Here is a 25,938-nt window from a genome sequence, read left to right as displayed (position 1 = left end):
AACGCTGATTTGTAGATCATCTTTGCTCTAGATTAAAAAGGGGAAGAAAGAGCGACGCCTTTGATGTCTGGCCTGATGAAAAGATCTCGAGATGTTTTGTTTTTATTAGGGTGACATGAGGCGATTTACATAAAGAGTGGCTTTCACGCGGAATTTGTTACATTAAAAGGATAAACATGTAACGCCGTGAGATGAGAGGGATAAACATACAACACTCCCTCCCTGCCTGCCTCCCTGCCTGCCGTCTTCCTCACCGCGGCACTTCTTTCTTGCCGTTCAAGAACCGAACTCTGGCAACCAACTCCCAGGTTGCGGTAATATCCGCAAACGGTGCAGCGACACCCGTGCATTTTGGCGTGTGCAATGAAATACGCCGGCCCGGGTTGGTGCAGTACACACACTGACTATTTATCCAGTGTAGTAGATGTTACACTTGTTTTTACACTTATGCATGCATTACCTATATGACGATTGTGCTGCAAACATGAGTCTGTTTAAATTGTGTCTATTTGTGTCTATTTTATTTTTTCATTATTTTTTATCTTGCTTGTACCACTGGGGAGTTGCACTTAATTGTGTTGTACAGTGGTGCAGTGACAAAGCACTCATTCATTCATTCATTCATTCATTCATTCATTCATTCATTCATTCATTCATTCATGTTTTGCAGTAGGTTTAGCACCGCAGCAATTGTATGACGGGGCGATTTTTGCACATCTTCTGAGCACGATTCAAAGTGTGCCACCGTGCTGCAGCTTGTCGCCGAAGCCGCTATTACCATGCAAAGCTAAACATCGAATCCATAAATATTGCTGCACGAAGGGGGGGGGGGGATCTGTGCAACCCTGTGCCCACCCCGCTCTCACCCTCACGCGCTCGCGCCACTGTCAGCGGTGGAGACATATGCGAGCCAACCCACTTTGCAAAACGCCTTCGCCACATTATTGTAAAACTGCTTTGCAGCAATTGACGATGCACTCCAAATGCGGGAGACATTTTCAATCACGCTGAAGAGTTTTTCAGCAGAATTAATCATACTTGTGCCAAAGCTGCCAAAGACAGATCATCCCTTAATGCTGTCACCCATAAGCAACATGTACTTCTGAACACGGGGATAAAAAGGATGGATGACCTTGCTCTGTTTACATGGCACCGAGGGGGGTTCCAGCTGGCGACAGCATCAAGTTGGCCCTCGCGATGATTAAACCGGAGGTTGAGCTACTGCTGGTAAAAGGGAGGCGAGAACTGAGGAGGCAGAGGGTTTGTACAGACCTTTACTGGAGCATGACATTTTGATCCGGCCTGTGTGTTTTTGTTTACAGCGCGCACACACACAAACACACACACACACACACACACACACACACACGCACACACACACACACGCACACACAAACAGAGTTTTCCGAAGACGTTCAGCTGCCTCTTGCAATATTAAGGAGAGGGCGCTTGGAGAGTTTCGCAGGAAACGTACCCAAGAAGTGAAGTTTTGCCTTCGGAAGAATAAAACCCATCACAGAATATGATGAGCAGTAACTTGTCAGCACGAGATCAAGTCGTCACACCACCTTCGTAACCTTGACGCCTTGGCAGCTAATCCACACAGTTAATTAAAACGGTCAGTTAACGTCAGCAAAAAATAAAATGAAATCCTATCAGACGCCTCTATGTATGCAGCTCTTTTGTTCATTTTCTTAGCCAGTATGAGCTATTAAAGCTCTCTAGCATTCAAGCGCGCGGGGGAAGATGTTTTAAGGAGGGGGGCTGGCTGCCCAGGGGTTAAAGTGGGATTTGGTAAGTGGGGGATCTCTGTATTAGAGAGGTGGGCAAAAGTGCGGGAGTTATAGGTAGCTAGCTAACGTTAGGCTAGCTAACCACTGGTCCAGTAGTCCCGACGTTAGCATTGTTAGCTAATAATAGCTACCGGTAGCTACCGTTTGCTAGCTAGTTAGTTATTTGAATGAAAATATTGCATGGCCAGAGCTAAGGTTGGACAAACATAACTAGCTAGCTACCGGTAACGTTCCCGGACGCTACCGATAGTTAGCTTGCCTAGCAGCATTCAAACAACTAGCCAGCAACGTCAGCAACTAGCCAGCAACGTTACCGGGTGGAAGATAGCTAGTTAGCGAGCTAGCTAACGTTACGTTCGCTAACGTTAGTTGCTTGAATGAAAACCACAGCAGAGCTAGACAAAACTATTGGAAATACACTGAAGATACTCACTCTTTATGCCCCCCAATCCAGGATAATAGTGCAGGTAGCAGGTCGACGCTCTCTCGAGTCTGGTCTGCCTGGTGCGGTGAACTGACCCTGACCCGTGAGTGTGAAGCCAGTATCTTTTGATGTCAAGTCTGGTGAAGCCAGACAGCAGGCAGGTGCGGGTCACGTGAGGACGCGACGTCATTCAAACTTTTAGAAAAAGTAAAGTAGTATAAAAATAGAAGAACGACTTTATTTGCGATTTATTTTGTAATGCTTGTGAATTGGCTGCATCACGTTTTTTGTTTTAAATTTTACTGTGACAAAAAGGTTGAAATTACTCCTGTCTACAGAGTGCCGGACCTCAGCTCCGGTTGACTTGGGGGAGGAGGAGGAGGGGAAGTGCCGGTGTCGGGATCCGGGTAGCTCCGGCCCACTTTAATCACTGGAGCTGCCAACGAAAACCAAGTGTTGTGGCAAATCCCGTGCCCCCCATACACCAGCGCCACCCCGGGAGAGCTCTTTTATTCACACCGGCCAGAACGGACCAGAACTGACCACTACACAACGACCCCCCCCCCCCATGTCAGAAGTGGCCACATCAGTCCCAGTCACTTGGTCAGTAAAATGGTCTCCTACTGAGTCGAACCCCCAAAACCGCAACACAAGAATAGCCACAACACCAACACCACATCATTAAAACACAAGTGTAACGCTAACATTAACACTCCCGTCGGCCATTGCGCTCCCCACCCCCCCAGCGCAGACGGGCGGTTAGCTAGGCTAGCTGTCGCCATAGCAACAGAATACGCCCGGCGAGATTTTGCGTCACTTCCGTCCGCGGCTGTATCCCATCTAGCCACAACCCGCTGGCGACCGCCCCCCCTCCCCCCCGGGTCGCTACAGTATGACGTCATTGTGGTGTTTGTAAGGTGCGTGTGTGTAGCAGATTTGGGGTGGAGCGTTTCCTCACTTTATTATGAAACATGTACATTCCACGCCGCCCGAGCCCCCTGTTTAAAACAAGGGTCGGTCTTATTTTCTTTGCATTTGCACGTTAGGAAAATCCCCTTACACACAAGTATCTTATTCCAGTGCGCTAGTAGTATACTTATATATTAAACTGAAGATCAGTGAGTGTGCGTTCAGTGTACTTTTTAAGTACTTATCACAGTTATACTAAACAAAAATATACTTTGCGTATACTGACAAGTACACAGAAGAGTTTATGTATTGAAATAGCACACTTACAAGTATACTACTAGTACATTGATATGACTAAGTGTACTTGGGAAATATACTTGAAGTTAAAGTTTACTTAATAAAATTAACTTCAAATATACTTTTTTTGTTAGAGAAGTTAGGCATACTGTTGGGTCTAAGATGTAACACAGCCACCTGCCACTACTGGGGGGGGGGGCTGCACCCACCACTAGGGGGGCTCCCCCTCCTTCCTGCGCTAATTTCTATATTTGTGTGTGTGTGTGTGTGTGTGTGTGTGTGTGTGTGTATACAGCACAGATATGAGTCCACTATTAAAGGTACAGTCCGTAATGCTATGGGGGCCTTATGTGTATGTGGAGCAGGGCCACAGTACAGACGCTCTACTGACAACAGGAGACGTGACATATCTCACTACTGAGTCAATATTGTGGATGTGTGGCGAGACACGGAGACGACCGAGGGCCTCGAGAGGCAGTGGAAGCGACGTGACACTGGCTTGTTTTCTCATCAGCGAGAGATATGAGGTGGCCAACATTTACCCAGTCTGACCAAAACAATGGCAGGAGTGGGGGGGGGGGGGCGGATGGCTGCCGTGTGCACCAGTCCTGGACTCTGTCTTTTGACCGTGTATTTGTGTCTCCTTTATGATGTTAACGCGTGTGAACTGGGTGTCACTGCGTGCCTTGTTGTTATCGGGTTCTGACATAAGCCGCGCTGCGTAGCGTCTTCGCCACCGGTTGCTGTGTTTGCGTCTCCCCGCAGCAGCAGCAGCAGCAGCAGCTTCTTAGGAGAGAGGCGGAGAGCACGTACGGGTCTGAGCTTTCCAGCTGTGTTTTCAGTTGCAACATCTCTGCTGGTTTGTATGCTGGCTGTGTGTTCAGCCCGACAGTGAGTGAGTGAGTATTGACTGCTCCGAGGATGTAACAGAAGATAGGGTGATGGAATCCAGGGCATTAACCCTTCCCCTGTAGCACAGCACAGCACAGCCCAGCCCTACAGGATGAATCCAGGGCACTCCGTCACTCCGCCTGTCTCCATGCACACATGCCTTTTTGTTTCAGAATAATGCCCGGACCTTAAATCACGCTTTCTCTGACAGGGCAGATCACGTGTTGGTATGTGGGTTCAAGCCTAAGTACTCTGGATTAAAATACAGCTTAGGAAATGAAGTCAGACGTTTATACGAAATCAACTGGGCGCTGTAAGAGAGCATCAGTACGTGTGAGTAACATGACGTCTTTCACAGTGCTGGATTGATTTTCAGAAACACCACATCCATTTTTAGCGTTGCACGCAAAGGGACGTGGCCAGGGCCGGATCATCACATTAATGGGCCCCAGGCCTCGCCTCCGTTTTGGAAGTCCCACCTCGCCCCCACACCCCACCAACATGGAAAGTAAAATGCAATATATTTATTTGGCGTGTACGTGTCATAGGAATTGTTGATGTGTTAAAAAAATGCTACTAATAAAATAATAATAATAATAATTTTAAAATAAATTATATTTCCCCCTTTCCCCCAAAATTTTTGGGGCCCCCCCCCGGAAATTTGGGCCCTAGGGCTGGGCTTTGTCGGCCCATGCGGAGATCCGGCCCTGGATGTGGCAGCGGCACCACTTCATTATGTTGTTTACATCTCTGACCACTAGGTGGCAGGTGAAGTATTATAGTGGCTGCACAAAACCACAACAGCAGGCGTTGCCAGTACCACGCTAGCTATGGCGCTGATTACTCTGATTTTATGCATATTGAGGGATTTTCTTTGTCATGTTTCTTAAATGTTGAACAAAAAAAAGGCAACATACTGCGGTGTTTGTAGTATCATATCACTCTGTATTGAACTGCGACACAAGCGACATGATACGAATCGTATTTGCCAAATTCTTGCCAATACACAGCCCTAAAGTCAAAGTGATCGAGCTCTGACCATCAGGGATCGCATCATCCTGAAATGTCATTAAAAAACTATTTAATTCTCTCATATGTATTAATTTATTAGTAATACAAGTGCCATGCCAATGTTCCATTGCCTAGTACAGCAATTACTTAACCACTAAGCCGATGAAATCGAGCCGACAGCCTGATTGAATTTGTAGAGATTGTTCTGCGATTCAAGCTTTTTCAATTCATTTGTTTAAGGCATGGCAACCCTGTAATACCGAAAGTAATGGAAATTTGAATAGAGCTGTTAAAGTAGATGTTCAGAAACTATATTTTATGATCATACTCTAAAAACTGCCGGTTCCATCTGGGTTCTGCCAAGAACCAAAGTTTGCTCGAGGAACCTTTTGCCCTCTGTTTTGGTTCCTTCGGGAGCCTAATATCCATTGGGGTGGGTAGAGGCACCCTCACTGTTGAAAGGGTTCTAAGAGTCACTGTACTTAATACCACATAGTTCCTCCGGGAGCCCCCCTTCATTGTGAGGTTCCTCAAGGAACCTTCTGTATTTAAGGGGCTTCTTGGAGGAACTTTAAATTCCCTTATTAGGTTCCTCTTTGAACCATGAGCAAAAATAGATTCTCTGAAGAACCCAACAGCTTGGAGGGGGTCTTGGAGTACTAAATATTTTCAAAGGTTTGTGGAAGAAAGGTTTGTGGGGTTTATCTCAACTCTAACATAGTATGAGTGATTCACAAAATCTTACAAAACTGACTGACAGTCAAACCAGTGGGAGCGCTAATAATAATGATGATGATGATAATAATAGCAGTGTAATTAATACATTTCTATTATCTATATGCCACTTTAGAAAATAAGGTTACAAAGTGCTTAACAATCAAGACCAGTAAAAGACTGAACAAACTGTTGATCCATAAAACAGGCTAATTGAAGCACCAATGATATAGGCCTACTATACATAACCGCTCCCAGCGTGGGAAGATGGCTGCGCGAATTTCCATTCGCGGCGGCCTCGCCCAGTACCGTCCATGCAGTGTCTTTGTCCACGTCCACGCCTGCGTCTTAAGTTTCGTCTTCGTTTGAGGGCTGGGAGAGCTGGCGCTGGATCGGCTGGGAAAGCGGGGCAGGCTAAGCTAACTGCTAGCCCATGCAGACCGGCAGTTCCGGCAACACCGAGGGCGGTCTGGCGGCGGCCTCACCTGGCGTTGACTGTGGTGTTTTTGGTGTCGTGAGGAGTGCAGGGGGAGGTGTGTCGGGGGTGTCTGGCTGGGGGAAAGCTGGCGCTGGATCGGCTGGGAGAGCTTGGTCTGCTTCGTCCGGTGGGCCCGGGGACCACGGCCCCTGCCTGGAGCTGCGCCCGAGGAGGAAACACTTGAGGGCGGTCTGACAGGACGCGGGAGCGGGGCGGGCTAAGCTAACTGCTAGCCCACGCAGACCGGCGGTTCCCACAGTCATCCTGGCTGGCGTTCGTTCCCTTGGACAGCGATTGTTTTTGTATGTGTTAGTTTGGGTATGTGTGTTCTTGTAGTTTTTGGATGTGTTTTTGTCTTTGTGTTGCACTGCGGTGGGCTGGGGGCGGGGGGGAACTGGCGTTTCGTTTCATTTCATGTGCGCAAGTGCATGAAGTGAAATGACCAAGGGTTCCTGATTCCTGATAAACAAAACTTAATGTTTCCAGCCACAAGGCTGCAACAAATGTAACAGGCGAGGCAACAAGAGTTCCAGTAAGTTCCAGAAGATTACATAACGGCGTTACAATAAAAGTTCTACGAAGTGACCTAAAAGACACACAGACACACACAAGCGGTGATATTTCCATTGATATTTATAAACAGAAGTAGGCACGTAGCTCTTCCATTTACTTCCACCCTCTGAGCGGTGGCAGTCAGTGTTCTGTTTCCATGGTGACGGCAGCAGCAGCTCTCCTTGACCGTCTCCGGCTCACAGCAATTTACTTGTTTTAACAGTAAGTAGGTATATTTTTACCAATATTACCCAAATTGATGTATTATTGTACATTTTGCTGATTGGTTTTTTTCTTAATTCAAACGACTAATTTACAACATTAAGGCAAACGTCACAATGGAAAACATTCCAGCCTCTAGAATTAAAACAATGAGCAGACGCCACAACAGATGGAAAACATGTACACAAACCACACCAAAAGGCCTAAAATAAACAAATTGAGCCGAATAAAACGTAGAATGACTAAACGATTGTTCGTTTTTAAGAGTTTATGTTGGTCAGATCATTTCCTAGTAATCCGTAGAGCTCTTTGGTACATTTTGATTTCATGAATTTCAGGGACTGAATATGGAGTTGAGTTTCATTATAGCAGCACATGAAGACGGTGGAGTCTTAATAAATTCAGCCTTATGAATGAAACAATTTGGCTAAAATAAGTAAAACGTTGATCAGCAGGTCCAGTCTTTTATCTTCAAATAAGCCACCAAAAACAATACTATTGTGATCTATAATATGCTTTGTTGTGGTTTTTCTACTTAACCATTCCATAAATTGTTTCCAGAACAATTGGGTATGAGGGCATTATTATTGTTATTATATTGTTGTGTACTTGTGTAAGCACACATGTATCCTAGTATGGTCAATGTTTTTATGTAACTTCTGGTTTTATTGCATTTGCGTGTGTGCATGTTGCGGTGGTTCGAAACTTTTGAAAAAAAGTTTGTTTTTGCTACCGCCGCTCCCTCTCTTCAGTCACTCTCTAGCTCGCTCGACCAACGCCGCTGTCTGTCACTACCCGATCTATGTCAACGGTGCGCATGCGCGAATCACATTACAGTTGGCTTAGATCGGGCAGCGACAGTGTGAAAACAGTATTTGGGTATGAGTCTTGAGAGTAAATGAGAAGTTGATCGTATTCCGCAAGCCAGCAAACCATCACTGCTGATCTCAGCACAGGAGAACTGGAGCAACACTGGATGAACCAAAAATAATCTGCCTTATTCACCTCGCCGCCACCCGGAAGTGCCTTAGTCGCCAACGTTAAAACTCAACGATAAAAATTCAATTTCTACTTGGCAACCGCTTTCATTTCCTGTGCATGCGTGGGTGTGTGACACTGTGTCTGACAATGTTCAGTTTGATGGGTGTATGAACAACTACAGTCAAGTTAATGGGTTGATGATCACATTGTGTAAAAATAAAACAGTGTAGCGAATTCGGGGGATAACGCAACCACAGGTACTGCCGCGGCCGGGACGCGAACCCGCACCGCCCGCACCGCAGGAGGCACCGCTAACCGTTAGACTAAAGGGTCAGACCAGCAAGCCAGTGACCAGCGTGTCTCCTTATCCATGCACGTTACACTACCCCCCTCCTTCGGGAAGCATACGCTTCCGATGGCCTTACGGTCGCTCCATCTCACTTCTGACACCAATGTAGCGAATTCGGAGGACAACGCAACCACAGGAACTGCCGCGTCCGAGACACGAACCCGTATCGCCCGCACGGCAGGGGGCATCGCTAACCGCTAGACTAAAGGGTCAGACTCGCCAGCCAGCGGCCAGCGTGTCTTCTTATCCATGCACGTTACAATAGTAAAATGATAAATATAAATACGGCTGGTGTCATGGGGGGCGATACTGCCTCAGCTGGAGTGTCTTGCCCCCTCAGTCAAGATAAATGTGAAAAAAAGGATTTTAATTAAATTAAAATTTCCCAACACCCAAGTGTGTCAGCGTTCTAGTGATAATATCACAATAACAATGTTTTAGTTAAGGGCAGTCTGTTACGCAAAGCCGCTTTTTGATTGGTTGGTTAAGCTCGCTCCCATATGTTACGCTGCAGTATTGTAACGTGCATGCATAAGAAGACACGCTGGCCGCTGGCTCGCGGGCCTGACCCTTTAGTCGAGCGGTTAGCGATGTCTCCCGCGGTGCGGGCGATACGGGTTCGCGTCCTGGCCGCGGCAGTTCCTGTGGTTGCCCCCGGAATTCGCTACAGTATGTTGAGCAACTCACGATTTTCCTGCATAAGGAGAAGAACTATAGACGATTATGACTGTTGGCTAACTAGCGATTTGTTCCCCCAATTTCAACATGGACACCTGGAAATATATGAAAAAGACAGAACCTATTACTGCACACTGGACAACACAGGCCCACCTCGGCCACTCACCGCTCAGCCTGCTAGCAGCGAGGACTTGCCACCGATGCAGTGGCAGCCTAGTGTGCTAGAGGACCTCAGCGATGACAAGCCAGTCCAGGTTCATCTCGAGCAGTTTCCAAAGAAGCAACGGCATAATGGTTGTAAGCGACCGTTTTCGGCGAATTGGTACAACGAGAAGGACCAACGAGAAAGACCATATTCTGAGCAAGCATATTAAGCGTTTTGTTTTCCATGTAGGACATTTGGAGGGAGTGACTCAGTTTTCACAAGCACTGGTTTTAGCAACTGGAAGCATGGTCCTGATAAGGCAAAGGGATTTTTGTTTGTTTGTTACTACTTTATCAATCCCCCTTGGGGAAATTCTTCCTCTGCATTTAACCCATCCTAGCTGTGGAGCCAGGAGCAGTGGGCAGCCGCTGTGCAACTCCAGTTCGTCTTGCCATGCCTTGCTCAGGGGCACAGACAGGAGTATTAACCCTAACATGCATGTCTTTTTGATGGTGGGAGGAAACCGGAGCACCCGGCGATAACCCACCGCACATGGGGAGAACATGCAAACTCCTCACAGAGGATGACCTGGGATGACCCCCAAGGTTGACAACCCCAGGGTTCGAACCCAGGACCTTCTTGCTGTGAGGTGACAGCGCTAACCACTGCGCCACCCAGATTTAGCAGCTTTGCTAAAAGTAAAGAGCATTAAGCAAGCGTGGCTATTTGGAAAGAGCAGCAATTGCGATGTACCACAGACAAGGAGGTTTCAATTCCCATCACCTTTCTCGAAACTGCCTGTACGTATCTGCAACTGTAGACATTACTGAATTCCTCGTCTCAAACGAACCGCCACTGATGGGTGCCATTGAATCAGTTGAGGTCTAGTGGGCAGTGGACTGTTTCTGTCACTACGTGATTACAAGCTGAGACAAAACCAAGAGCTAGCGCAGGCTTTTCCCAAACACGCTATACACACATCACATGATATCAAAATGATGTCACTGAACTGATGAGTACGATCGTGATGGAGAAAACCGTTTTAAGATTCTGGATTGTCATGGTTTACTATTAAGGTGGGTGGAACTGAGGACCTGACAGGCAGTGAGAATGTCTCTCTAGTTGTTTGTTATGTATAGACCAGAACTGCACAGTGCAAAACAGGTTGTTGTCGACGTTGACCACAAACAAATGTGAGACCCTGTCACTCACTAACATGGTGCTTGAAGAGCTGTCAGACGTTGGTCTCGACACAAACAAAATACTAAGTCAGTGTTATGACGGGGTCAGCGTTGTGTCTGGAAGAGAAGGAGACATGCAGAATTAATTCAGAGTAAGTTAAACAGAGAAGTTCCCTACATTTATTGTTTTAACCACCAATTACACTTGGTGGTCGTGCGCGCTACTTCATCACAGAGCGCAGCAGGGGATTTTTTTTTTTGGCATGTGCAATTCACTTCATATACATTTCTGAAAAGGCCACTATAGCTGCATAGTAGAATGGAGAGAATCTTAAAAGGCTACTTGATCGATGGTGGACTGGACACCTTGACATGGTGTCCTTGGGTGCTGAAATCACACACTACGCTTGTGGGGTTCTTGAAAGAAATCGGCACCGCGAGAACAAGTGCTGACGTGAAAGTTGAAGCTGTTGGATTCCACAAGGCCATCACAGGACGGACTTTCAGATGTCTCGCCTGTTCGATATACAAAGGCTAACGGACCAACCTAATGGGATGCTGCAAGCCGATCAAACGGATCTAATCACCGCAGTTCGGTTCATCCAAAGTCCCTCTTCCTGCATTCAAAACCTACGATAGGATGCTGAATTTGTGAAACTGTGGGCTTACAGGTGCAGATGATGCGGTTCCTGCTCCTCCAAAACGGCAGCAACAGGCCAGCAAGTCTCTAGAAGACGACATGGTGGATGAGAGTCTTGGTCAGCGCAAAGTGAACATTGAAAAGGGGTGCGAGTGGTTGTTTGTTGGCGTTATCGACTCTATTCTCGGTGAAATCCCCATGCGTTGCAGCGAACGAATAGCAAGTACATGGTAGCTCTGGAGGCATTGGACCCTGGCAGTGAGACTTTTTTGGATGCCGGCACAATGAAACCACTACTAGATATAAGGAAGACCGGAATGGTTGAGTCACAGGTCACCGTTGCACGTCAGTTTATGCAAACAGGCCAGGACGGCGAGGAAGTGACTTTGGGTCAGCTTGTTATGTCCGGTTCGATCGGACGTCCCTACAGACACAATGGGCCGTGTCTGCGGGTGGGAAGCCAGATGTGGGTATGTGTCCTGGTCGCTGCACTAGCGCCTTCTCTGGTCGGTCAGGGCAACTGTGCGCGATTTTCCCCTGGCGAAACTCCTCACTGTCAGGTGAAAACAAGGCTGGTGACTCCACATGTATCAGAGGAGGCATGTGGTAGTCTGCAGCCCTCCCCGGGTCGGCAGAGGGGTGGAGCAGCGACCAGAATGGCTCGGAAGAGTGGGGTAATTGGACGGGTACAATCTGGGAGAAGAAGGGGGGGAACCCCCCCCCCCCTAAAAAAAGGCAGGCTACATAGCCTATCGATTAGCGGAATGATTGAACATGTATTTCGTTATTTTTCAGCTTTTTTTAACATTTTTTCCTCCCCCTTTTTCTCCCCAATTGTATGCGACCAATTACCCTGCTCTTCTGAGCTGTTCCGGCCACTGCTCCACCCCCTCTGCCACCTGGGGAGGGCTGCAAACTACCACGCGCTTCCTCTGATACATGGAGCCACCAGCCGCTTCTTTTCTCCGCTTCTGACAGTGGGGAGTTTTGCCTAGGGGACGTAGCGCGTGGGAGGATCACGCTATTCCCACAGTTCCCCCTCCCCCCCAAACAGGTGTCCCAGCCGACCAGAGGAGGCGCTAGTGCAGCGACCAGAAAACATACCCACGTCCGGCTTCCCGCCCGCAGACACGGCCAATTGTGCCCGTAGAGGCACCCCACCAAGCTGGAGGTAACATGGGGATTCGAACCGGCGATCCTCGTGTTGGTAGGCAACAGAATAGACCGCTACGCTAACCGGAAACCCTTCGCTTTGTATTTTCTGTAGAAATACATGTTCATATTAAGATTATTGAACCTCTGCCCTCTGTAAGTGGCTCACAAACAGCTTTAGCTGGGTGTAGTAGCAACACTTGTGCCTTCGGCCCGACACGACGTTCTGAAGCTCAGGTGGACTCTACCTGTGGACTCTACCTGTGAACTCCACCTGTGGACAATGTGAGCAAAGTCCAACACAGTAGCTCCTGCAAGTTGTGCAAGTGCAGGTGTGTGAAGGGTTTTGCCACTAATCTTCGTGTCTCCCTATCGCCTCCAAAGTACCCCCCTCTGACAGGCCGAACCAAGGCAGTCCCTCTGAAGATGGCGCAGCCATGGAGGTCATGCCTGACAACGAGCAGGCCTTCACAGGGGAGCTGGAAGATGGTGCAGCCATGGTGGTCATGAACGAGCAGGCCTTCACAGAGGAGCTGGAAGATGGCGCAGCCTCACAACGAGCAGGCCTTCACAGAGGAGCTGGAAGATGGCGCAGCCATGGAAGTCATGCTTGACAATGAGCAGGCCTTCACAGGGGAGCTGGAAGATGGTGCAGCCATGGTGGTCATGAACGAGCAGGCCTTCACAGAGGAGCTGGAAGATGGCGCAGCCTCACAACGAGCAGGCCTTCACAGAGGAGCTGGAAGATGGCGCAGCCATGGAAGTCATGCTTGACAATGAGCAGGCCTTCACAGGGGAGCTGGAAGATGGTGCAGCCATGGTGGTCATGAACGAGCAGGCCTTCACAGAGGAGCTGGAAGATGGTGCAGCCACGGAGGTCATGCCTGACAATGAGCAGGCCTTCACAGGGGAGCTGGAAGATGGCGCAGCCATGGAGGTCATGCCTGACAACGAGCAGGCCTTCACAGAGGAGCTGGAAGATGGTGCAGCCATGGTGGTCATGAACGAGCAGGCCTTCACAGAGGAGCTGGAAGATGGTGCAGCCACGGAGGTCATGCCTGACAACGAGCAGGCCTTCACAGAGGAGCTGGAAGATGGGGCAGCCACGGAGGTCATGCCTGACAACAAGCAGGCCTTCACAGAGGAGCTGGAAGATGGCGCAGCCATGGCGATCATGCTTGACAATGAGCAGGCCTTCACAGGGGAGCTGGAAGATGGCGCAGCCATGGAGGTCATGAACGAGCAGGCCTTCACAGAGGAGCTGGAAGACGGTGCAGCCATGGTGGTCATGAACGAGCAGGCCTTCACAGAGGAGCTGGAAGATGGTGCAGCCACGGAGGTCATGCCTGACAACGAGCAGGCCTTCACAGAGGAGCTGGAAGATGGCGCAGCCATGGAGGTCATGCTTGACAACGAGCAGGCCTTCACAGAGGAGCTGGAAGATGGCGCGGCCATGGAGGTCATGCCTGACAACGAGCAGGCCTTCACAGAGGAGCTGGAAGATGGCGCAGCCTCACAACGAGCAGGCCTTCACAGAGGAGCTGGAAGATGGCGCAGCCATGGAGGTCATGCCTGACAACGAGCAGGCCTTCACAGAGGAGCTGGAAGATGGCGCAGCCGTGGAGGTCATGCCTGACAACGAGCAGGCCTTCACAGAGGAGCTGGAAGATGGCGCAGCCCTGGAGGTCATGCTTGACAATGAGCAGGCCTTCACAGGGGAGCTGGAAGATGGCGCAGCCATGGAGGTCATGAACGAGCAGGCTTCACAGAGGAGCTGGAAGATGGCGCAGCCATGGAGGTCATGCCTGACAACGAGCAGGCCTTCACAGAGTAGCTGGAAGATGGTGCAGCCATGGAGGTCATGCCTGACAACGAGCAGGCCTTCACAGGGGAGCTGGAAGATGGCGCAGCCTCACAACGAGCAGGCCTTCACAGGGGAGCTGGAAGATGGCGCAGCCTGACAACGAGCAGGCCTTCACAGGGGAGCTGGAAGATGGTGCAGCGATGGAGGTCATGCCTGACAACAAGCAGGCCTTCACAGGGGAGCTGGAAGATGGTGCAGCCATGGAGGTCATGCCTGACAACGAGCAGGCCTTCACAGGGGAGCTGGAAGATGGTGCAGCGATGGAGGTCATGCCTGACAACAAGCAGGCCTTCACAGAGGAGCTGGAAGATGGCGCAGCCGTGGAGGTCATGCCTGACAATGAGCAGGCCTTCACAGAGGAGCTGGAAGATGGCGCAGCCATGGAGGTCATGCTTGACAACGAGCAGGCCTTCACAGAGTAGCTGGAAGATGGCGCAGCCATGGAGGTCATGCTTGACAACGAGCAGGCCTTCACAGAGGAGCTGGAAGATGGCGCAGCCATGGAGGTCATGCCTGACAACGAGCAGGCCTTCACAGAGTAGCTGGAAGATGGCGCAGCCATGGAGGTCATGCTTGACAACGAGCAGGCCTTCACAGAGGAGCTGGAAGATGGCGCAGCCATGGAGGTCATGCCTGACAACGAGCAGGCCTTCACAGAGGAGCTGGAAGATGGCGCAGCCATGGAGGTCGTGCCTGACAATGAGCAGGCCTTCACAGAGGAGCTGGAAGATGGCGCAGCCATGGAGGTCATGCTTGACAACGAGCAGGCCTTCACAGAGTAGCTGGAAGATGGCGCAGCCATGGAGGTCATGCTTGACAACGAGCAGGCCTTCACAGAGGAGCTGGAAGATGGCGCAGCCATGGAGGTCATGCCTGACAACGAGCAGGCCTTCACAGAGGAGCTGGAAGATGGTGCAGCCATGGAGGTCATGCCTGACAACGAGCAGGCCTTCACAGAGGAGCTGGAAGATGGCGCGGCCATGGAGGTCATGCCTGACAACGAGCAGGCCTTCACAGAGGAGCTGGAAGATGGCGCAGCCTCACAACGAGCAGGCCTTCACAGAGGAGCTGGAAGATGGCGCAGCCTGACAACGAGCAGGCCTTCACAGAGGAGCTGGAAGATGGTGCAGCCATGGAGGTCATGCCTGACAATGAGCAGGCCTTCACAGAGGAGCTGGAAGATGTGTGTTTGGCATCAGGGCCGGCCACGGGGACCTACTCGGTGTTTGATGTGAGACACGAGAGGTGTGTAACCAGAAGGCCTCGCTCCATTCAGAAGTGTGTCCTGGGGCACGACGGGGGCGGAGAGCTGCCAACACGTGTTGTGCGTTTAGCAAACCACCTAGGCCGCGACCCAGTCAACCGACACATGTCAGTTTCAGTTCCTGCCCTTTCTCATTTAAATGTGTAGTTTTTATTTGTTTATGTCTGTATTAATTCACCGGCATTCACATATTTATTTATTGTTAACCGACGCACACACAAGTGTTATTAAACGCTACAGCGAACTGATGTTGTTGCACACTCACAAAAAAATAAAAATGTGCTGACAAGAGTGAAAACGTGTTTGTTGTAATATTTATTACCCCATGAGGACGTGAGGCAGTTGTTTAATGTGTTGACGAAACTGAAAATCACTTGTTTTATTGTCGTCCGTGTTTATTTACTGGCATCCAAATGGTTATTTATTTATTTATAACCAGCGCACCTCCTGGTATTTGTCTACTACTGCAGCCAACTGATGCTCTTGCGTACAAAATGAAAATGTACTGATGGGAGGGACAGCGGTTTGTGATCGTATGTATTTGTTACTACACAGGGAAGCGAGGCGGTTGTGTATAGACAGACGTCTCGAAACTGAAGAGTTTTTGATCGTGTACTGTTCCTGCTGTTCACTGAACAAATGTCCTGATGCAAAACATGGACTGGTGCTACTATCTCGGATCGGATTATAAAAATAATAATATTATTATTATTATTATTGTTGTTGCTTTTAGTCTGCGGCACAGTGGTTAGCACGGTCGCCTCACAGCAAGAAGGTCCTGGGTTTGAGCCCCGTGTTAGTCCAACCTTGGGGGTGGTCCCGGGTCGTCCTCTGTGTGGAGTTTGCATGTTCTCCCCGTTACTGCGTGGGTTTCCTCTGGGGGCCCCGGTTTCCTCCCACAGTCCAAACACATGTAGGTCAGGTGAATCGGCCGTACTGGAATGTCCCTAGGTGTGTGTGTGTGTGTGTGTGTGTGTGTGTGTGTGTGTGTGTGTGTGTGTGTGTGTGTGGGCCCTGTGATGGCCTGGCTGCCTGCCCAGGGTGTCTCCCCACCTGCCGCCCGGTGACTGCTGGGATAGGCTCCAGCATCCCCGCGACCCTGAGAGCAGGATGAGCGGTTGGGATAATGGATGGATGGATGCTTTTATTCTGACAGGTCCTCCTAAGAACCCGGTCTTTTCCAAGGGGGTTTCCGGAGGCCACACAGAAGGTTCTGCCGGTGTTTCATTTTTGATGAGCCCGTGACATTCACTATAGGGTTTGGGAGAAGTGAGTGTTGGCTCTAAGCTCGGTGCCGGGGCATCAACTGGTTCAGATATTGGGTACCAACGGTAGCGTAGCCTGAACAGGGACGCATGGATGTATCAAAGATAAAGAAACCTTTCTTCAAGAGAATGAAAAGTGCTTTACAAAAATGACTGGTATTTGCTGAAATACTGGCCGGCCTTGACACGCCACAGCAGAGGCATGAAAGGAGACCGGGATACCTGGAGGATCCGGTTCTGCTCACACGGGCCATTCATCGCCTTCTCTGCACAGACAATACGACGAAGCAGAGCGAAACGGTGCAGTTTTTGCCCCCAAAAACCGAGTTAATTGATACGTATTCTCTGTGTTGTTCACTTCGACTGAATGGGGGATGTTGTTGCTGCCGTTCACTCGGCCTGTGTGGTTCTCCTGTTTGCTCCTCGTCCTTCAGCTTCCCTCCACACTCAGTCTTGCTCCTCTTCTGCAAACAAACGCTGTTGGCTAAGATTCACGCACGTGGATCTTTGCTTGCATCTGCCCCACCAGCTCTGTTTCACCGCCTGGGGGAGGTTTATGTGCTTACTATTACATCAGGCTTTGTTGAAAAGGAGAAGTTTAACTTCAGGTGGGTTTTTGTTGTTTGTTTGTTTGAGGAGCAGCAGGAGTGGATGGTCCTTCATTTACCTCAGCAGGATCTTAACAAAAGCAGTTTTGCGGTATTCCCCATCTATTTTGATGCTGTTAGTAAAAGGATGTTAGCTTTAAACAAACAAACAGAAACAACTTATGGGTGTCCGGGTGGCATGGCGGGTCCTTTCCTTTGCCTACCAACACAGGGATCGCTGGTTCGAGTCCTCCAGCTTGGTCAGGCGTCCCTAAAGACAGGCCGTGTGTGTGGATGGGAAGCCGGATTGTGGGTATGTGTCCTGGTCGCTGCACGAGCGCCTCCTCTGGTCGGTCGGGGGCGCCTATTCGAGGGGGAGGGGGAACTGGGGACAGTAGCGGGATCCTCCCACGCGCTGGCGAAACTCCACACCGTCAGGTGAAAAGAAGCGGTTGTATCAGAGGAGCCATGCGGTAGTCTGCAGCCCTCCCCGGGTTGGCGGAGGGGGTGGAGCAGCGACCGGGACGGCTGGAAAGAGTGGGGTAATTGGCCGGCTGCAACTGGGGAGAAAAGGGGGGGGGGCTTATTTCATGAGAGATTGGGCTAAAATGTGTTCAAAAACATCTTCAGAATGAAGCACCAAGGTCCTTCACTCCTTCTCATGGATTTTATTTGTGAATAAGGAACAAGAATATTTTGCTGCAGGGGAATCTAAGCAGCTGTCTCTACATATTGGCCACAGTCACGGACCGGTAACTGCTAACATCTCATAAAGGGAAAAGGGCACCTACCTTGCTGTTGGTTTCTTTCCCCCCCTGGTGCAGTTATTGTGGTATTGATCATTGTTGTTCCAAGTCCTCAGGAATCAACTGTCGCATCAACTGTAATTGATTTCTCTTCAGTTGTGAGCCTCGGGGTTCTGACCTGTGTCTCTCTTTAGACCAAACACCTCTTCTGACACTTGGACCTCCCTTAATTTTGCAGTGGGCTTGCAAAAACACACATAAGCCTGCAGCGTTTTGCAAATAAACCAGGAAATTATTTGTGCATGGAACAAAAACAGGAAAGGACTACGTATTTAATGTACTAATATGCAATATCTACAGCCATTAGACTTGCCTGCAAAAAAAATAAATAACCCCACTTGCAAAAGACCCAAAATTCCCAATTCCATCTATTTAGAAGTCCCATTTCCTCAAGTACTCATTTATTATTCATACACAGAAGCTGTTATGGCTTCTTGATGATTACTATTGCTAATAGTACACTGCTAGGACGGGGCCGTGTCTCCCATTTGTTTTCGAGAGAACAATGCCATGCAGCGAGCCAACAAATATCCAGCAAGTACAGCTTCGACAGCCGGTGGCGTCATCTGCCTTGAAAGTCCAGAGGGATGGAGAGGGAGCAAGAAAAGAGAGAGGCCTTTTCCTCACGTAGGACCGGATGGTCTTTCTGAAAAAGAAATTCCTCCATGATTTTTGATAATTACCTTTGATAAGGTCTGCTATGCAGCACTGGTTATCTTTAATATGAGGGCGTCCGGGTGGCGTGGCGGTCTATTCCGTTGCCTACCAACACGGGGATCGTTGGTTCGAATCCCCGTGTTACCTCCGGCTTGGTTGGGCGTCCCTACGGACACAATTGGCCGTGTCTTTGGGTGGGAAACTGGATCGTGTGGGTATGTGTTCTTGTCGCTGCAGTAGCGCCTCCTCTGGTCGGTCAGGGCGCCTCTTCGGGGGAGAGGGGGAATAGCGTGATCCTCCCATGCGCTACGTTCCCCTGGCGAAACTCCTCACTGTCAGGTGAAAAGAAGCGGCTGGCGACTCCACGTGTATCGGAGGAGGCGTGTGGTAGTCTGCAGCCCTCCCCGGATCGGCAGAGGGGGTGGAGCAGAGACCGGGATGGCTCGGAAAATAGAGTAATTGGCCGGATACAACTGGGGAGAAAGAAAAAAAATGTGTGTATGTGGTTTCTTATCCGAGTTGTGCCAAATGAAGAGATAATCCCAGTTTCAATATACCTATTATTATTATTATTATTATCATTATTATTATTATTATTGGCCCTGTGATGGCCCGGCAGCCTGTCCAGGCTTTCTCCCCGCCTGCCGCCCAGTGACTGCTGGGATGCTGGGATAGGCTCCAGCATCCCCGCCACCCTGGCAGCATGATAAGCGGTTTGGATAATGGATGGATTTATTGTTATCATTATTATTATTGGAACTGATATTGAGCTTGTATAGCTGACCTTTAACGTGCCGTTAGTTCAAGCTTCACCCTTCATTTAATCTCATATGAACCGGAGGTAGGTCGGAACGAGCTGCGGTGTGGAGTCCACACTGCGATGAGTTTTCTTCCCCGGCACTTCTGAAAGTCACTCCCGGCTTTTAAATCGTGCTGTGAAACACGTTTGTGTGGATTTACTTGTACTTTGTGTACCACGTCACTGCAACTGCGTGTTGTGTGTGTGTATTCTTTGTCTTCCGTCTCTTCTTGCAAGCCATGCGGCAGTATTTTACGCAGCGTTTCCAGGTTTGGTAGGAACGGCGGGTCCCGCTTTACCAGCCGGGCGGCACACGGTCACACGGACGACCCCGGAGCGCCGCGTGGGCTCCGCTAACCCAGTAGGCTCCCGTCCCGTGGCCATTCATTCTGCAGCACGTGGCCTGGCGCCGCGCCGGAGCCGAGTGTTAATGCCTTTATTAATCACGAGCCGGCGTTTTCGTTTAGACATCGCCGCTCAATTAAAACATCCCTGAAACTTGGGGAGGAGAAATCTCAGCAGGGAGGCCGGGCGCGGGCGCTCCGACTCCGTGTCGTGCCTTCAAACGGATGTCTGGGGAGCCACTGCGTGCCCGTCGGTACCGAGCCGGGTTCAGGCCTTGCTGGGTTCCTTTGACCGTAGCGTGCAGGAGCAACATGCAAAAACTGACACGTCAGTAATTAGCTGGTGTTATTCATAAGAGGGCTATCTGGTTTTGTTTCTTTTCGCATGCTGCTTAGTGAAGTCCAGTATCAGAGGGTCTATCAAGAAACTCCTAGCTTAAGGCCAGAACTCAACCCGGCATACTGACTAACTATGTGATGGATAAAATGCTGCTGACTTCAAAGATGCGTACAGCAAACGTGTATTTCCGGTCCAATGACGGCATTACTTTCCGGAAAACTGCCCAACGAAAATGGGAAAACCCCAAACCTCAGCCCGGGATGAATGAGTCAACAGGTTTTAGGGGGATGTGTGTGTTCGTGTGTGTCTGTGCCAACTGTGGGGCGGCCTCGTGCCGTTTGAAACCATGAAACCGCAGTGAGGACTTACGGGACAAGGCGATGTAATCACACAGAGGAGGGGTAATAATCCCCCGAGATGCCCGCCTGCCGAAATACACGCTCACATACATATCTCACATGCGGTGTGTTCAAGTCAAGTCAGTTGTCATGTCAGTAGTACATGTGAGGGGTTTTCAGTGTAACTGAGATGGTAAGTTTATGTCCTTTACAGCACCTCGTACAAACAGAAGGTTGTGGCGTCCGGGTGGCGTGGCGGTCTATTCCGTTGCCTACCAACACGGGGATCGCTGGTTCGAATCCCCGTGTTACTTCCGGCTTGGGTCGGGCGTCCCTACAGACACTATCGGCCGTGTCTGTGGATGGGAAGCCGGAGGTGGGTGTGTGTCCTGGTCGCTGCACTAGCGCCTCCTCTGGTTGGTCGGGGCGCCTGTTCGGGGGGGGGATTGGGGGGAATAGCGTGATCCTCCCACGCGCTACGTCCCCCTGGTGAAACTCCTCACTGTCAGGTGAAAAGAAGCGGCTGGCGACTCCACATGTATCGGAGGAGACATGTGGTAGTCTGCCGCCCTCCCCGGATCAGCAGAGGGGGGTGGAGCAGCGACCGGGACGGCTCAGAAAAGTGGGGTAATTAGCCGGATACAATTGGGGAGAAAAGGGGGGGGGGTGACCAACATGTAGTTCTGAAGATGAGCAAGCTGTGTGTGAAGTGTTGTCCATATTGAGCATCAGTTTGATGAAGCTGTTGCTGTGTTGCTGTCTCCTCAGTGAGCCCGGACGTGACCACCAATCACAGATACCACCATCATCAACACGAAGAGGACTCGGAAAAGCGAGGCAGATCGAGCTCACATGGGAGACTGACAGGAACCATCTGGCTCTTGTTACTGACTTTTTTACAAACGCTGCTGCCCTTGTAATGGCCGCTGTCCTGCAGCGGGCCGCTTCAGGGACCTGATATGAGAGAAATGTGGAGAACAACATAAAAAAAAGAAAAGAAAAGAAAGAAAAGACAACAGCAAGGTTCAAGTAAGGGATGGGAGCGACCACCCGGGGGGACACCGACAGGTCCGGACGGCCGCGGGGCTCCGGCGCCAGGCGGGGGGCAGAAGCCAGAAGCGGAAGGAAAACCCCGATGCGGAGGTGTAAAGGTACTTAAACGAACTGCAAACACGGCGCTGGTGTGAGGGGGCGCGCGTGCCTGTTGACTCTGTGGGGCCAAGCTAATTAAGGATTTTCTCGTTTGTTCTGTTCGCTCACGCGCTAACACTAACACTGACGTATTCACAGCAGCCGATGCCACTGCCGCAAGTTACCCGAGGCAATGGAAAAAATAACTAATACATCAAACAAATATTCTATTTTGTAAAAGTTTGAACTTAATGGAGCTGTACTGAAATGCATAATATATTTAACTCATAGATGTATAAATAAATAAAGGGTCTATGTCTGTATTCCTCTCTCAGCCTAGCTTGTACGGCTTCAGTGAAACGACTCAGGTAATCTTGGAAGTTCACAAAAACAGGGCGTCCGGGTGGCGTGGCGGTCTAGTCTGTTGCCCACCAACACGGGGATCGCCTGTTCGAATCCCCGCGTCACCTCCGGCTTGGTCGGGCGTCCCTACAGACACAATCGGCCGTGTCTGCGGGTGGGAAGCCGGATGTGGGTATGTGTCCTGGTCGCTGCACTAGCGCCTCCTCTGGTCGGGTGGGGGCGCGCCTGTTCAGGGGGGAGGGGGGATAGCGTGATCCTCCCACGCGCCTCACGGTGAAACTCCTCACTGTCAGGTGAAAAGAAGCGGCTGGCGACTCCACATGTATGGGAGGAGGCACGTGGTAGTCTGCAGCCCTCCCCGGATCGGCAGAGGGGGTGGAGCAGCGACCGGGACGGCTCGGAAGGCCGGGTGCAACTGGGGGGGAAAAGGGAGGGGGGGGGGGGGGAAATCAAAAAAAAAAAAAAGTTCACAAAAAAACATCAGAAATATACTGAAATGCTTGCACGCTCCTTACAGGCGCAATATTTGTGCAACCCCCCCCGAGCTGCAAACCTTTTCAGCGTTTTGCATCATCAACCAAGGTCTGGTTCTTGCACATCTCTGGTGTTTACAAAACTCGTTGAGTATCACAGACTGAAAGTTTTATTTCGTTTTTCTTTTTACACCTTTATTGCTCGAAAGTGCTTCAGATTCTCATCGAAGAATAAACCTACAGTGGGTCCAGACAGGAAGCTGAACGTACCGATGAGCTTCTTCATAATTGAGGAGAAGCAAGGCGATGACCCCTAATGAGTCTTGTCTCTGCCGTAAAGGCCGCCATGCTGCTCAGAACTCGTTTAATTGGTACAGCTGAATGGTGAAATTGACCTGCATCGCTAGGGGCTGAGTGAAATGGTGGCGGACAGCGGGGGAGAAAGGGGTGGGAGAGGGAGAGGGGGGGAGGAAAGAAGGCAAGGGAGAAAATTCATACTCTCTACTTTAGAAATAGATTAGTTTCCCCGGGAGTCCATTATCATCTTTCAAACTCAATCCTCCTCCACCCTCCTCCACCATCACAGGTCTGGATGGGAGGTGATAGCTCCTGCCGCCTCTGGTGGGAAAGAACCCAATTCCCTCCAACTGCTGCCCGGCTCCACCTCGCATATCTGCCAGTGGATTACCGGCAGGCTTTGCTCAAAAGGAAACAGCAAACATATTTTATTATTGTTATCTTTTATTGTGCATATCAAATTACACTATTAGAAGAAAAAACGTTTTGAAAAGTACCGAATAATGACTGTTTGCTGCATCATCGTAGGGATAGAAGCATCCATGGTGTTAAACAGCACTTCCTGTGCCATGTTTAACCATCCTGACACGGCGGTGGGGTTGAAAACCCATTTAGCCCCGAGAAATACATCTCAGGTTCGACTTGGATCATGAAATCTTCTGCTTATTTGTCTCGATAATAGAACATTTAAACCAAATGAATTGACACTTCCGGTAAAAATTCAACTGCTGGCCACAGTACTTGAACTGGGCACAACTTGGGAGTAGTTTTTCCTCTTTTATTATGATGTGAAGTCTTGGCTGTATGAGAAGCTGAGCCACCTGAAGAGTTGTGGTCGCTCTCAAACCGCAGTCTCACAGTTTGTTTTAGAGGTCTGCTTTGAGATGGGTCGGATGCTTGCACAGCTTTATTATCTCTGTGTTCAGTGCATTCACAAATCAGATGCACAACAGCATGTGGGCAGGATTGGAAATCAGCTCAGGTTTTGTCACTTGGCCTCGGGCGTGCACATAAATGAAGTCCCAAATGGCCCCGGGGCCCCTCTGTCCCGCGGCACACGAGGCGTGACCTTATCATGTCTTCTTTTGTGTGTTTGTAGAGAGGGATTCTTCTCTTCCATCGTCACTATTTTCACGAGCCGGTATGCCATTTTTGCTGCCTGAGCCCCCCCCCCCAAAAAAAAGTGTTGCGCTTGGTCGGCTAATGTGAGAGCACCTGAAGAACTACACAAAGCCTCAAAGCCTCAGCAGACACACGCACAGGATGACGCCCTGCTGGCTGCATCCGCGTGTGCAAGCCTGCTCACAGAAAGAGCCTTTTGGCTTTACAGTACATATAATTAGTCACCACTGAGGTAAAGAATTAGTGAAATATATTTTCAAAAGGTGTTTTGTGAAACCACAAGAGATCCTTCAGTTTGGAGAACTACTATATTTAAAGGTTATTCATTTAGACTGCAGTACTTATGAGTCATTATTTTCATGTGGTGTACCTTTTCATGTGGTGGGGTACCTGAATGAGGGCTACATCGATGGACGTTAAAAGCACATAAGTGTGGGGCGTCCAGGTGGCGTAACGGTCTAGTCCGTTGCCTACCAGCATGGGGATCGCCAGTTCGAATCTCTGTGTTACCTCCGGCTTGGTCGGGCGTCCCTACAGACACAATTGGCCGTGTCTGTGGGTGGGAAGCCGGATGTGGGTATGTGTCCTGGTCGCTGCACTAGCGCCTCCTCTGGTCGGTCGGGGCGCCTGTTCGGGAGGAAGGGGGAACTGGGGGGGAATAGCATGAGCCTCCCTTGCGCTACGCCCCACTGGCGAAACTGCTCACTGTCAGGTGAAAAGAAGCAGCTGGCGACAACTCCACATGTATCGGAGGAGGTATGTGGTAGTCTGCAGCCCTCCCCGGATCGACAGAGGGGGTGGGCAGCGACTGGGAGTGGGGTAATTGGCCGGAGACACAATTGGGGAGAAAAGGGGGGATATTTAAAAAAAAAAACAAAAAAAAAAAGCACACGTGTCATTAAGAGTTGTAAATAATATATTAATGACCCACCCATCTATTATCCAAACCACTTATCCTGCTCTCAGGGTCACGGGGATGCTGGAGCCTATCCCAGCAGTCATTGGGTGGCAGGCGGGGAGACACCCTGGACAAGCCGCCAGACCATCACAGTGATATAATTTCATTTTTAACAATATTTTTTTTGTACATTTCATCACTTTTCGTTACCATGAATGAGATGGAAAAACAACAAAAATACAAAATTTTTCACTGAGGAGAAACAGCCCAAGCAAAGTTGGTACCAGTGAACAGGAGACCACGACGCATTCCTCGAAATATTCTGAAACGAGTGGTGTCCATCTTGCTGAGTAGCTCTCATCATCATCATTATGGTTTAAATGTGCAAATATCAAAGTGAAATTACGATGGGTATTGACGTCCCAAGTCATCTTATTTGAAAAATATATCCCTCCGTGTCATGCGGCGAAGCCCTGGCTAGCTCAGATTGTGGTCTTGGTGACGGGATCTTTCGTCTCTGCATACCTAAGCAGGAACCACTGGGCCTCCTTTGGGAAATACTGCTGAGCACCGCTCAAACTCACAGAGATTAATTTCATACTCCCGCTGCGGGTTTTGTTTCACACCAAATTATCACCCTGACCTTGACAATGACTAACGTATGGCATCACCTTAGATGGCAGCTCATTAACTTTCATAAAATATAATCATATTTGCGCAAATGCAGAGTGGGCTGACTTACGTCGTGGGGCTAAGTTTCGATGCTTCAGATGTGCAAAAAAAAAAGAAGTTATTCACAGTAATGTGCATATTTTCTAAGATGAATAACTTTAAGCTTTTGCGCCACACATGAAATGTTTGACTCATCTGTGTGTCCGTTATCTGTCCCCAGGGAGTGTGGTCTTTTAATGAATATTGTCCACTCCCTTTTTTTTTTATTCAAGAGGTTACCTAAAGATAGCATGCACCTGTA

General features: G+C 49.6%; 1 long non-coding RNA gene across 1 annotated transcript in view; it reads left to right on the top strand.

The window, feature by feature from the left end:
* Positions 1-22,116, top strand: part of LOC130111874 (uncharacterized) — a 108,442-nt gene extending 86,326 nt beyond the window's left edge. Inside the window, exon 3 of the long non-coding RNA XR_008810177.1 lies at positions 21,450-22,116. This is a non-coding gene — a long non-coding RNA (uncharacterized LOC130111874). The remainder of the gene's footprint in view (positions 1-21,449) is intronic.
* Positions 22,117-25,938: the final 3,822 nt, after the last annotated feature.

This window comes from Lampris incognitus, chromosome 4 (assembly GCF_029633865.1).
Source record: "Lampris incognitus isolate fLamInc1 chromosome 4, fLamInc1.hap2, whole genome shotgun sequence".
In the NCBI taxonomy this organism is placed as follows: Eukaryota; Metazoa; Chordata; class Actinopteri; order Lampriformes; family Lampridae; genus Lampris; species Lampris incognitus.
Note: the sequence above shows the minus strand (reverse complement) of the source record. Positions and strands in the feature narration are given on the sequence as shown.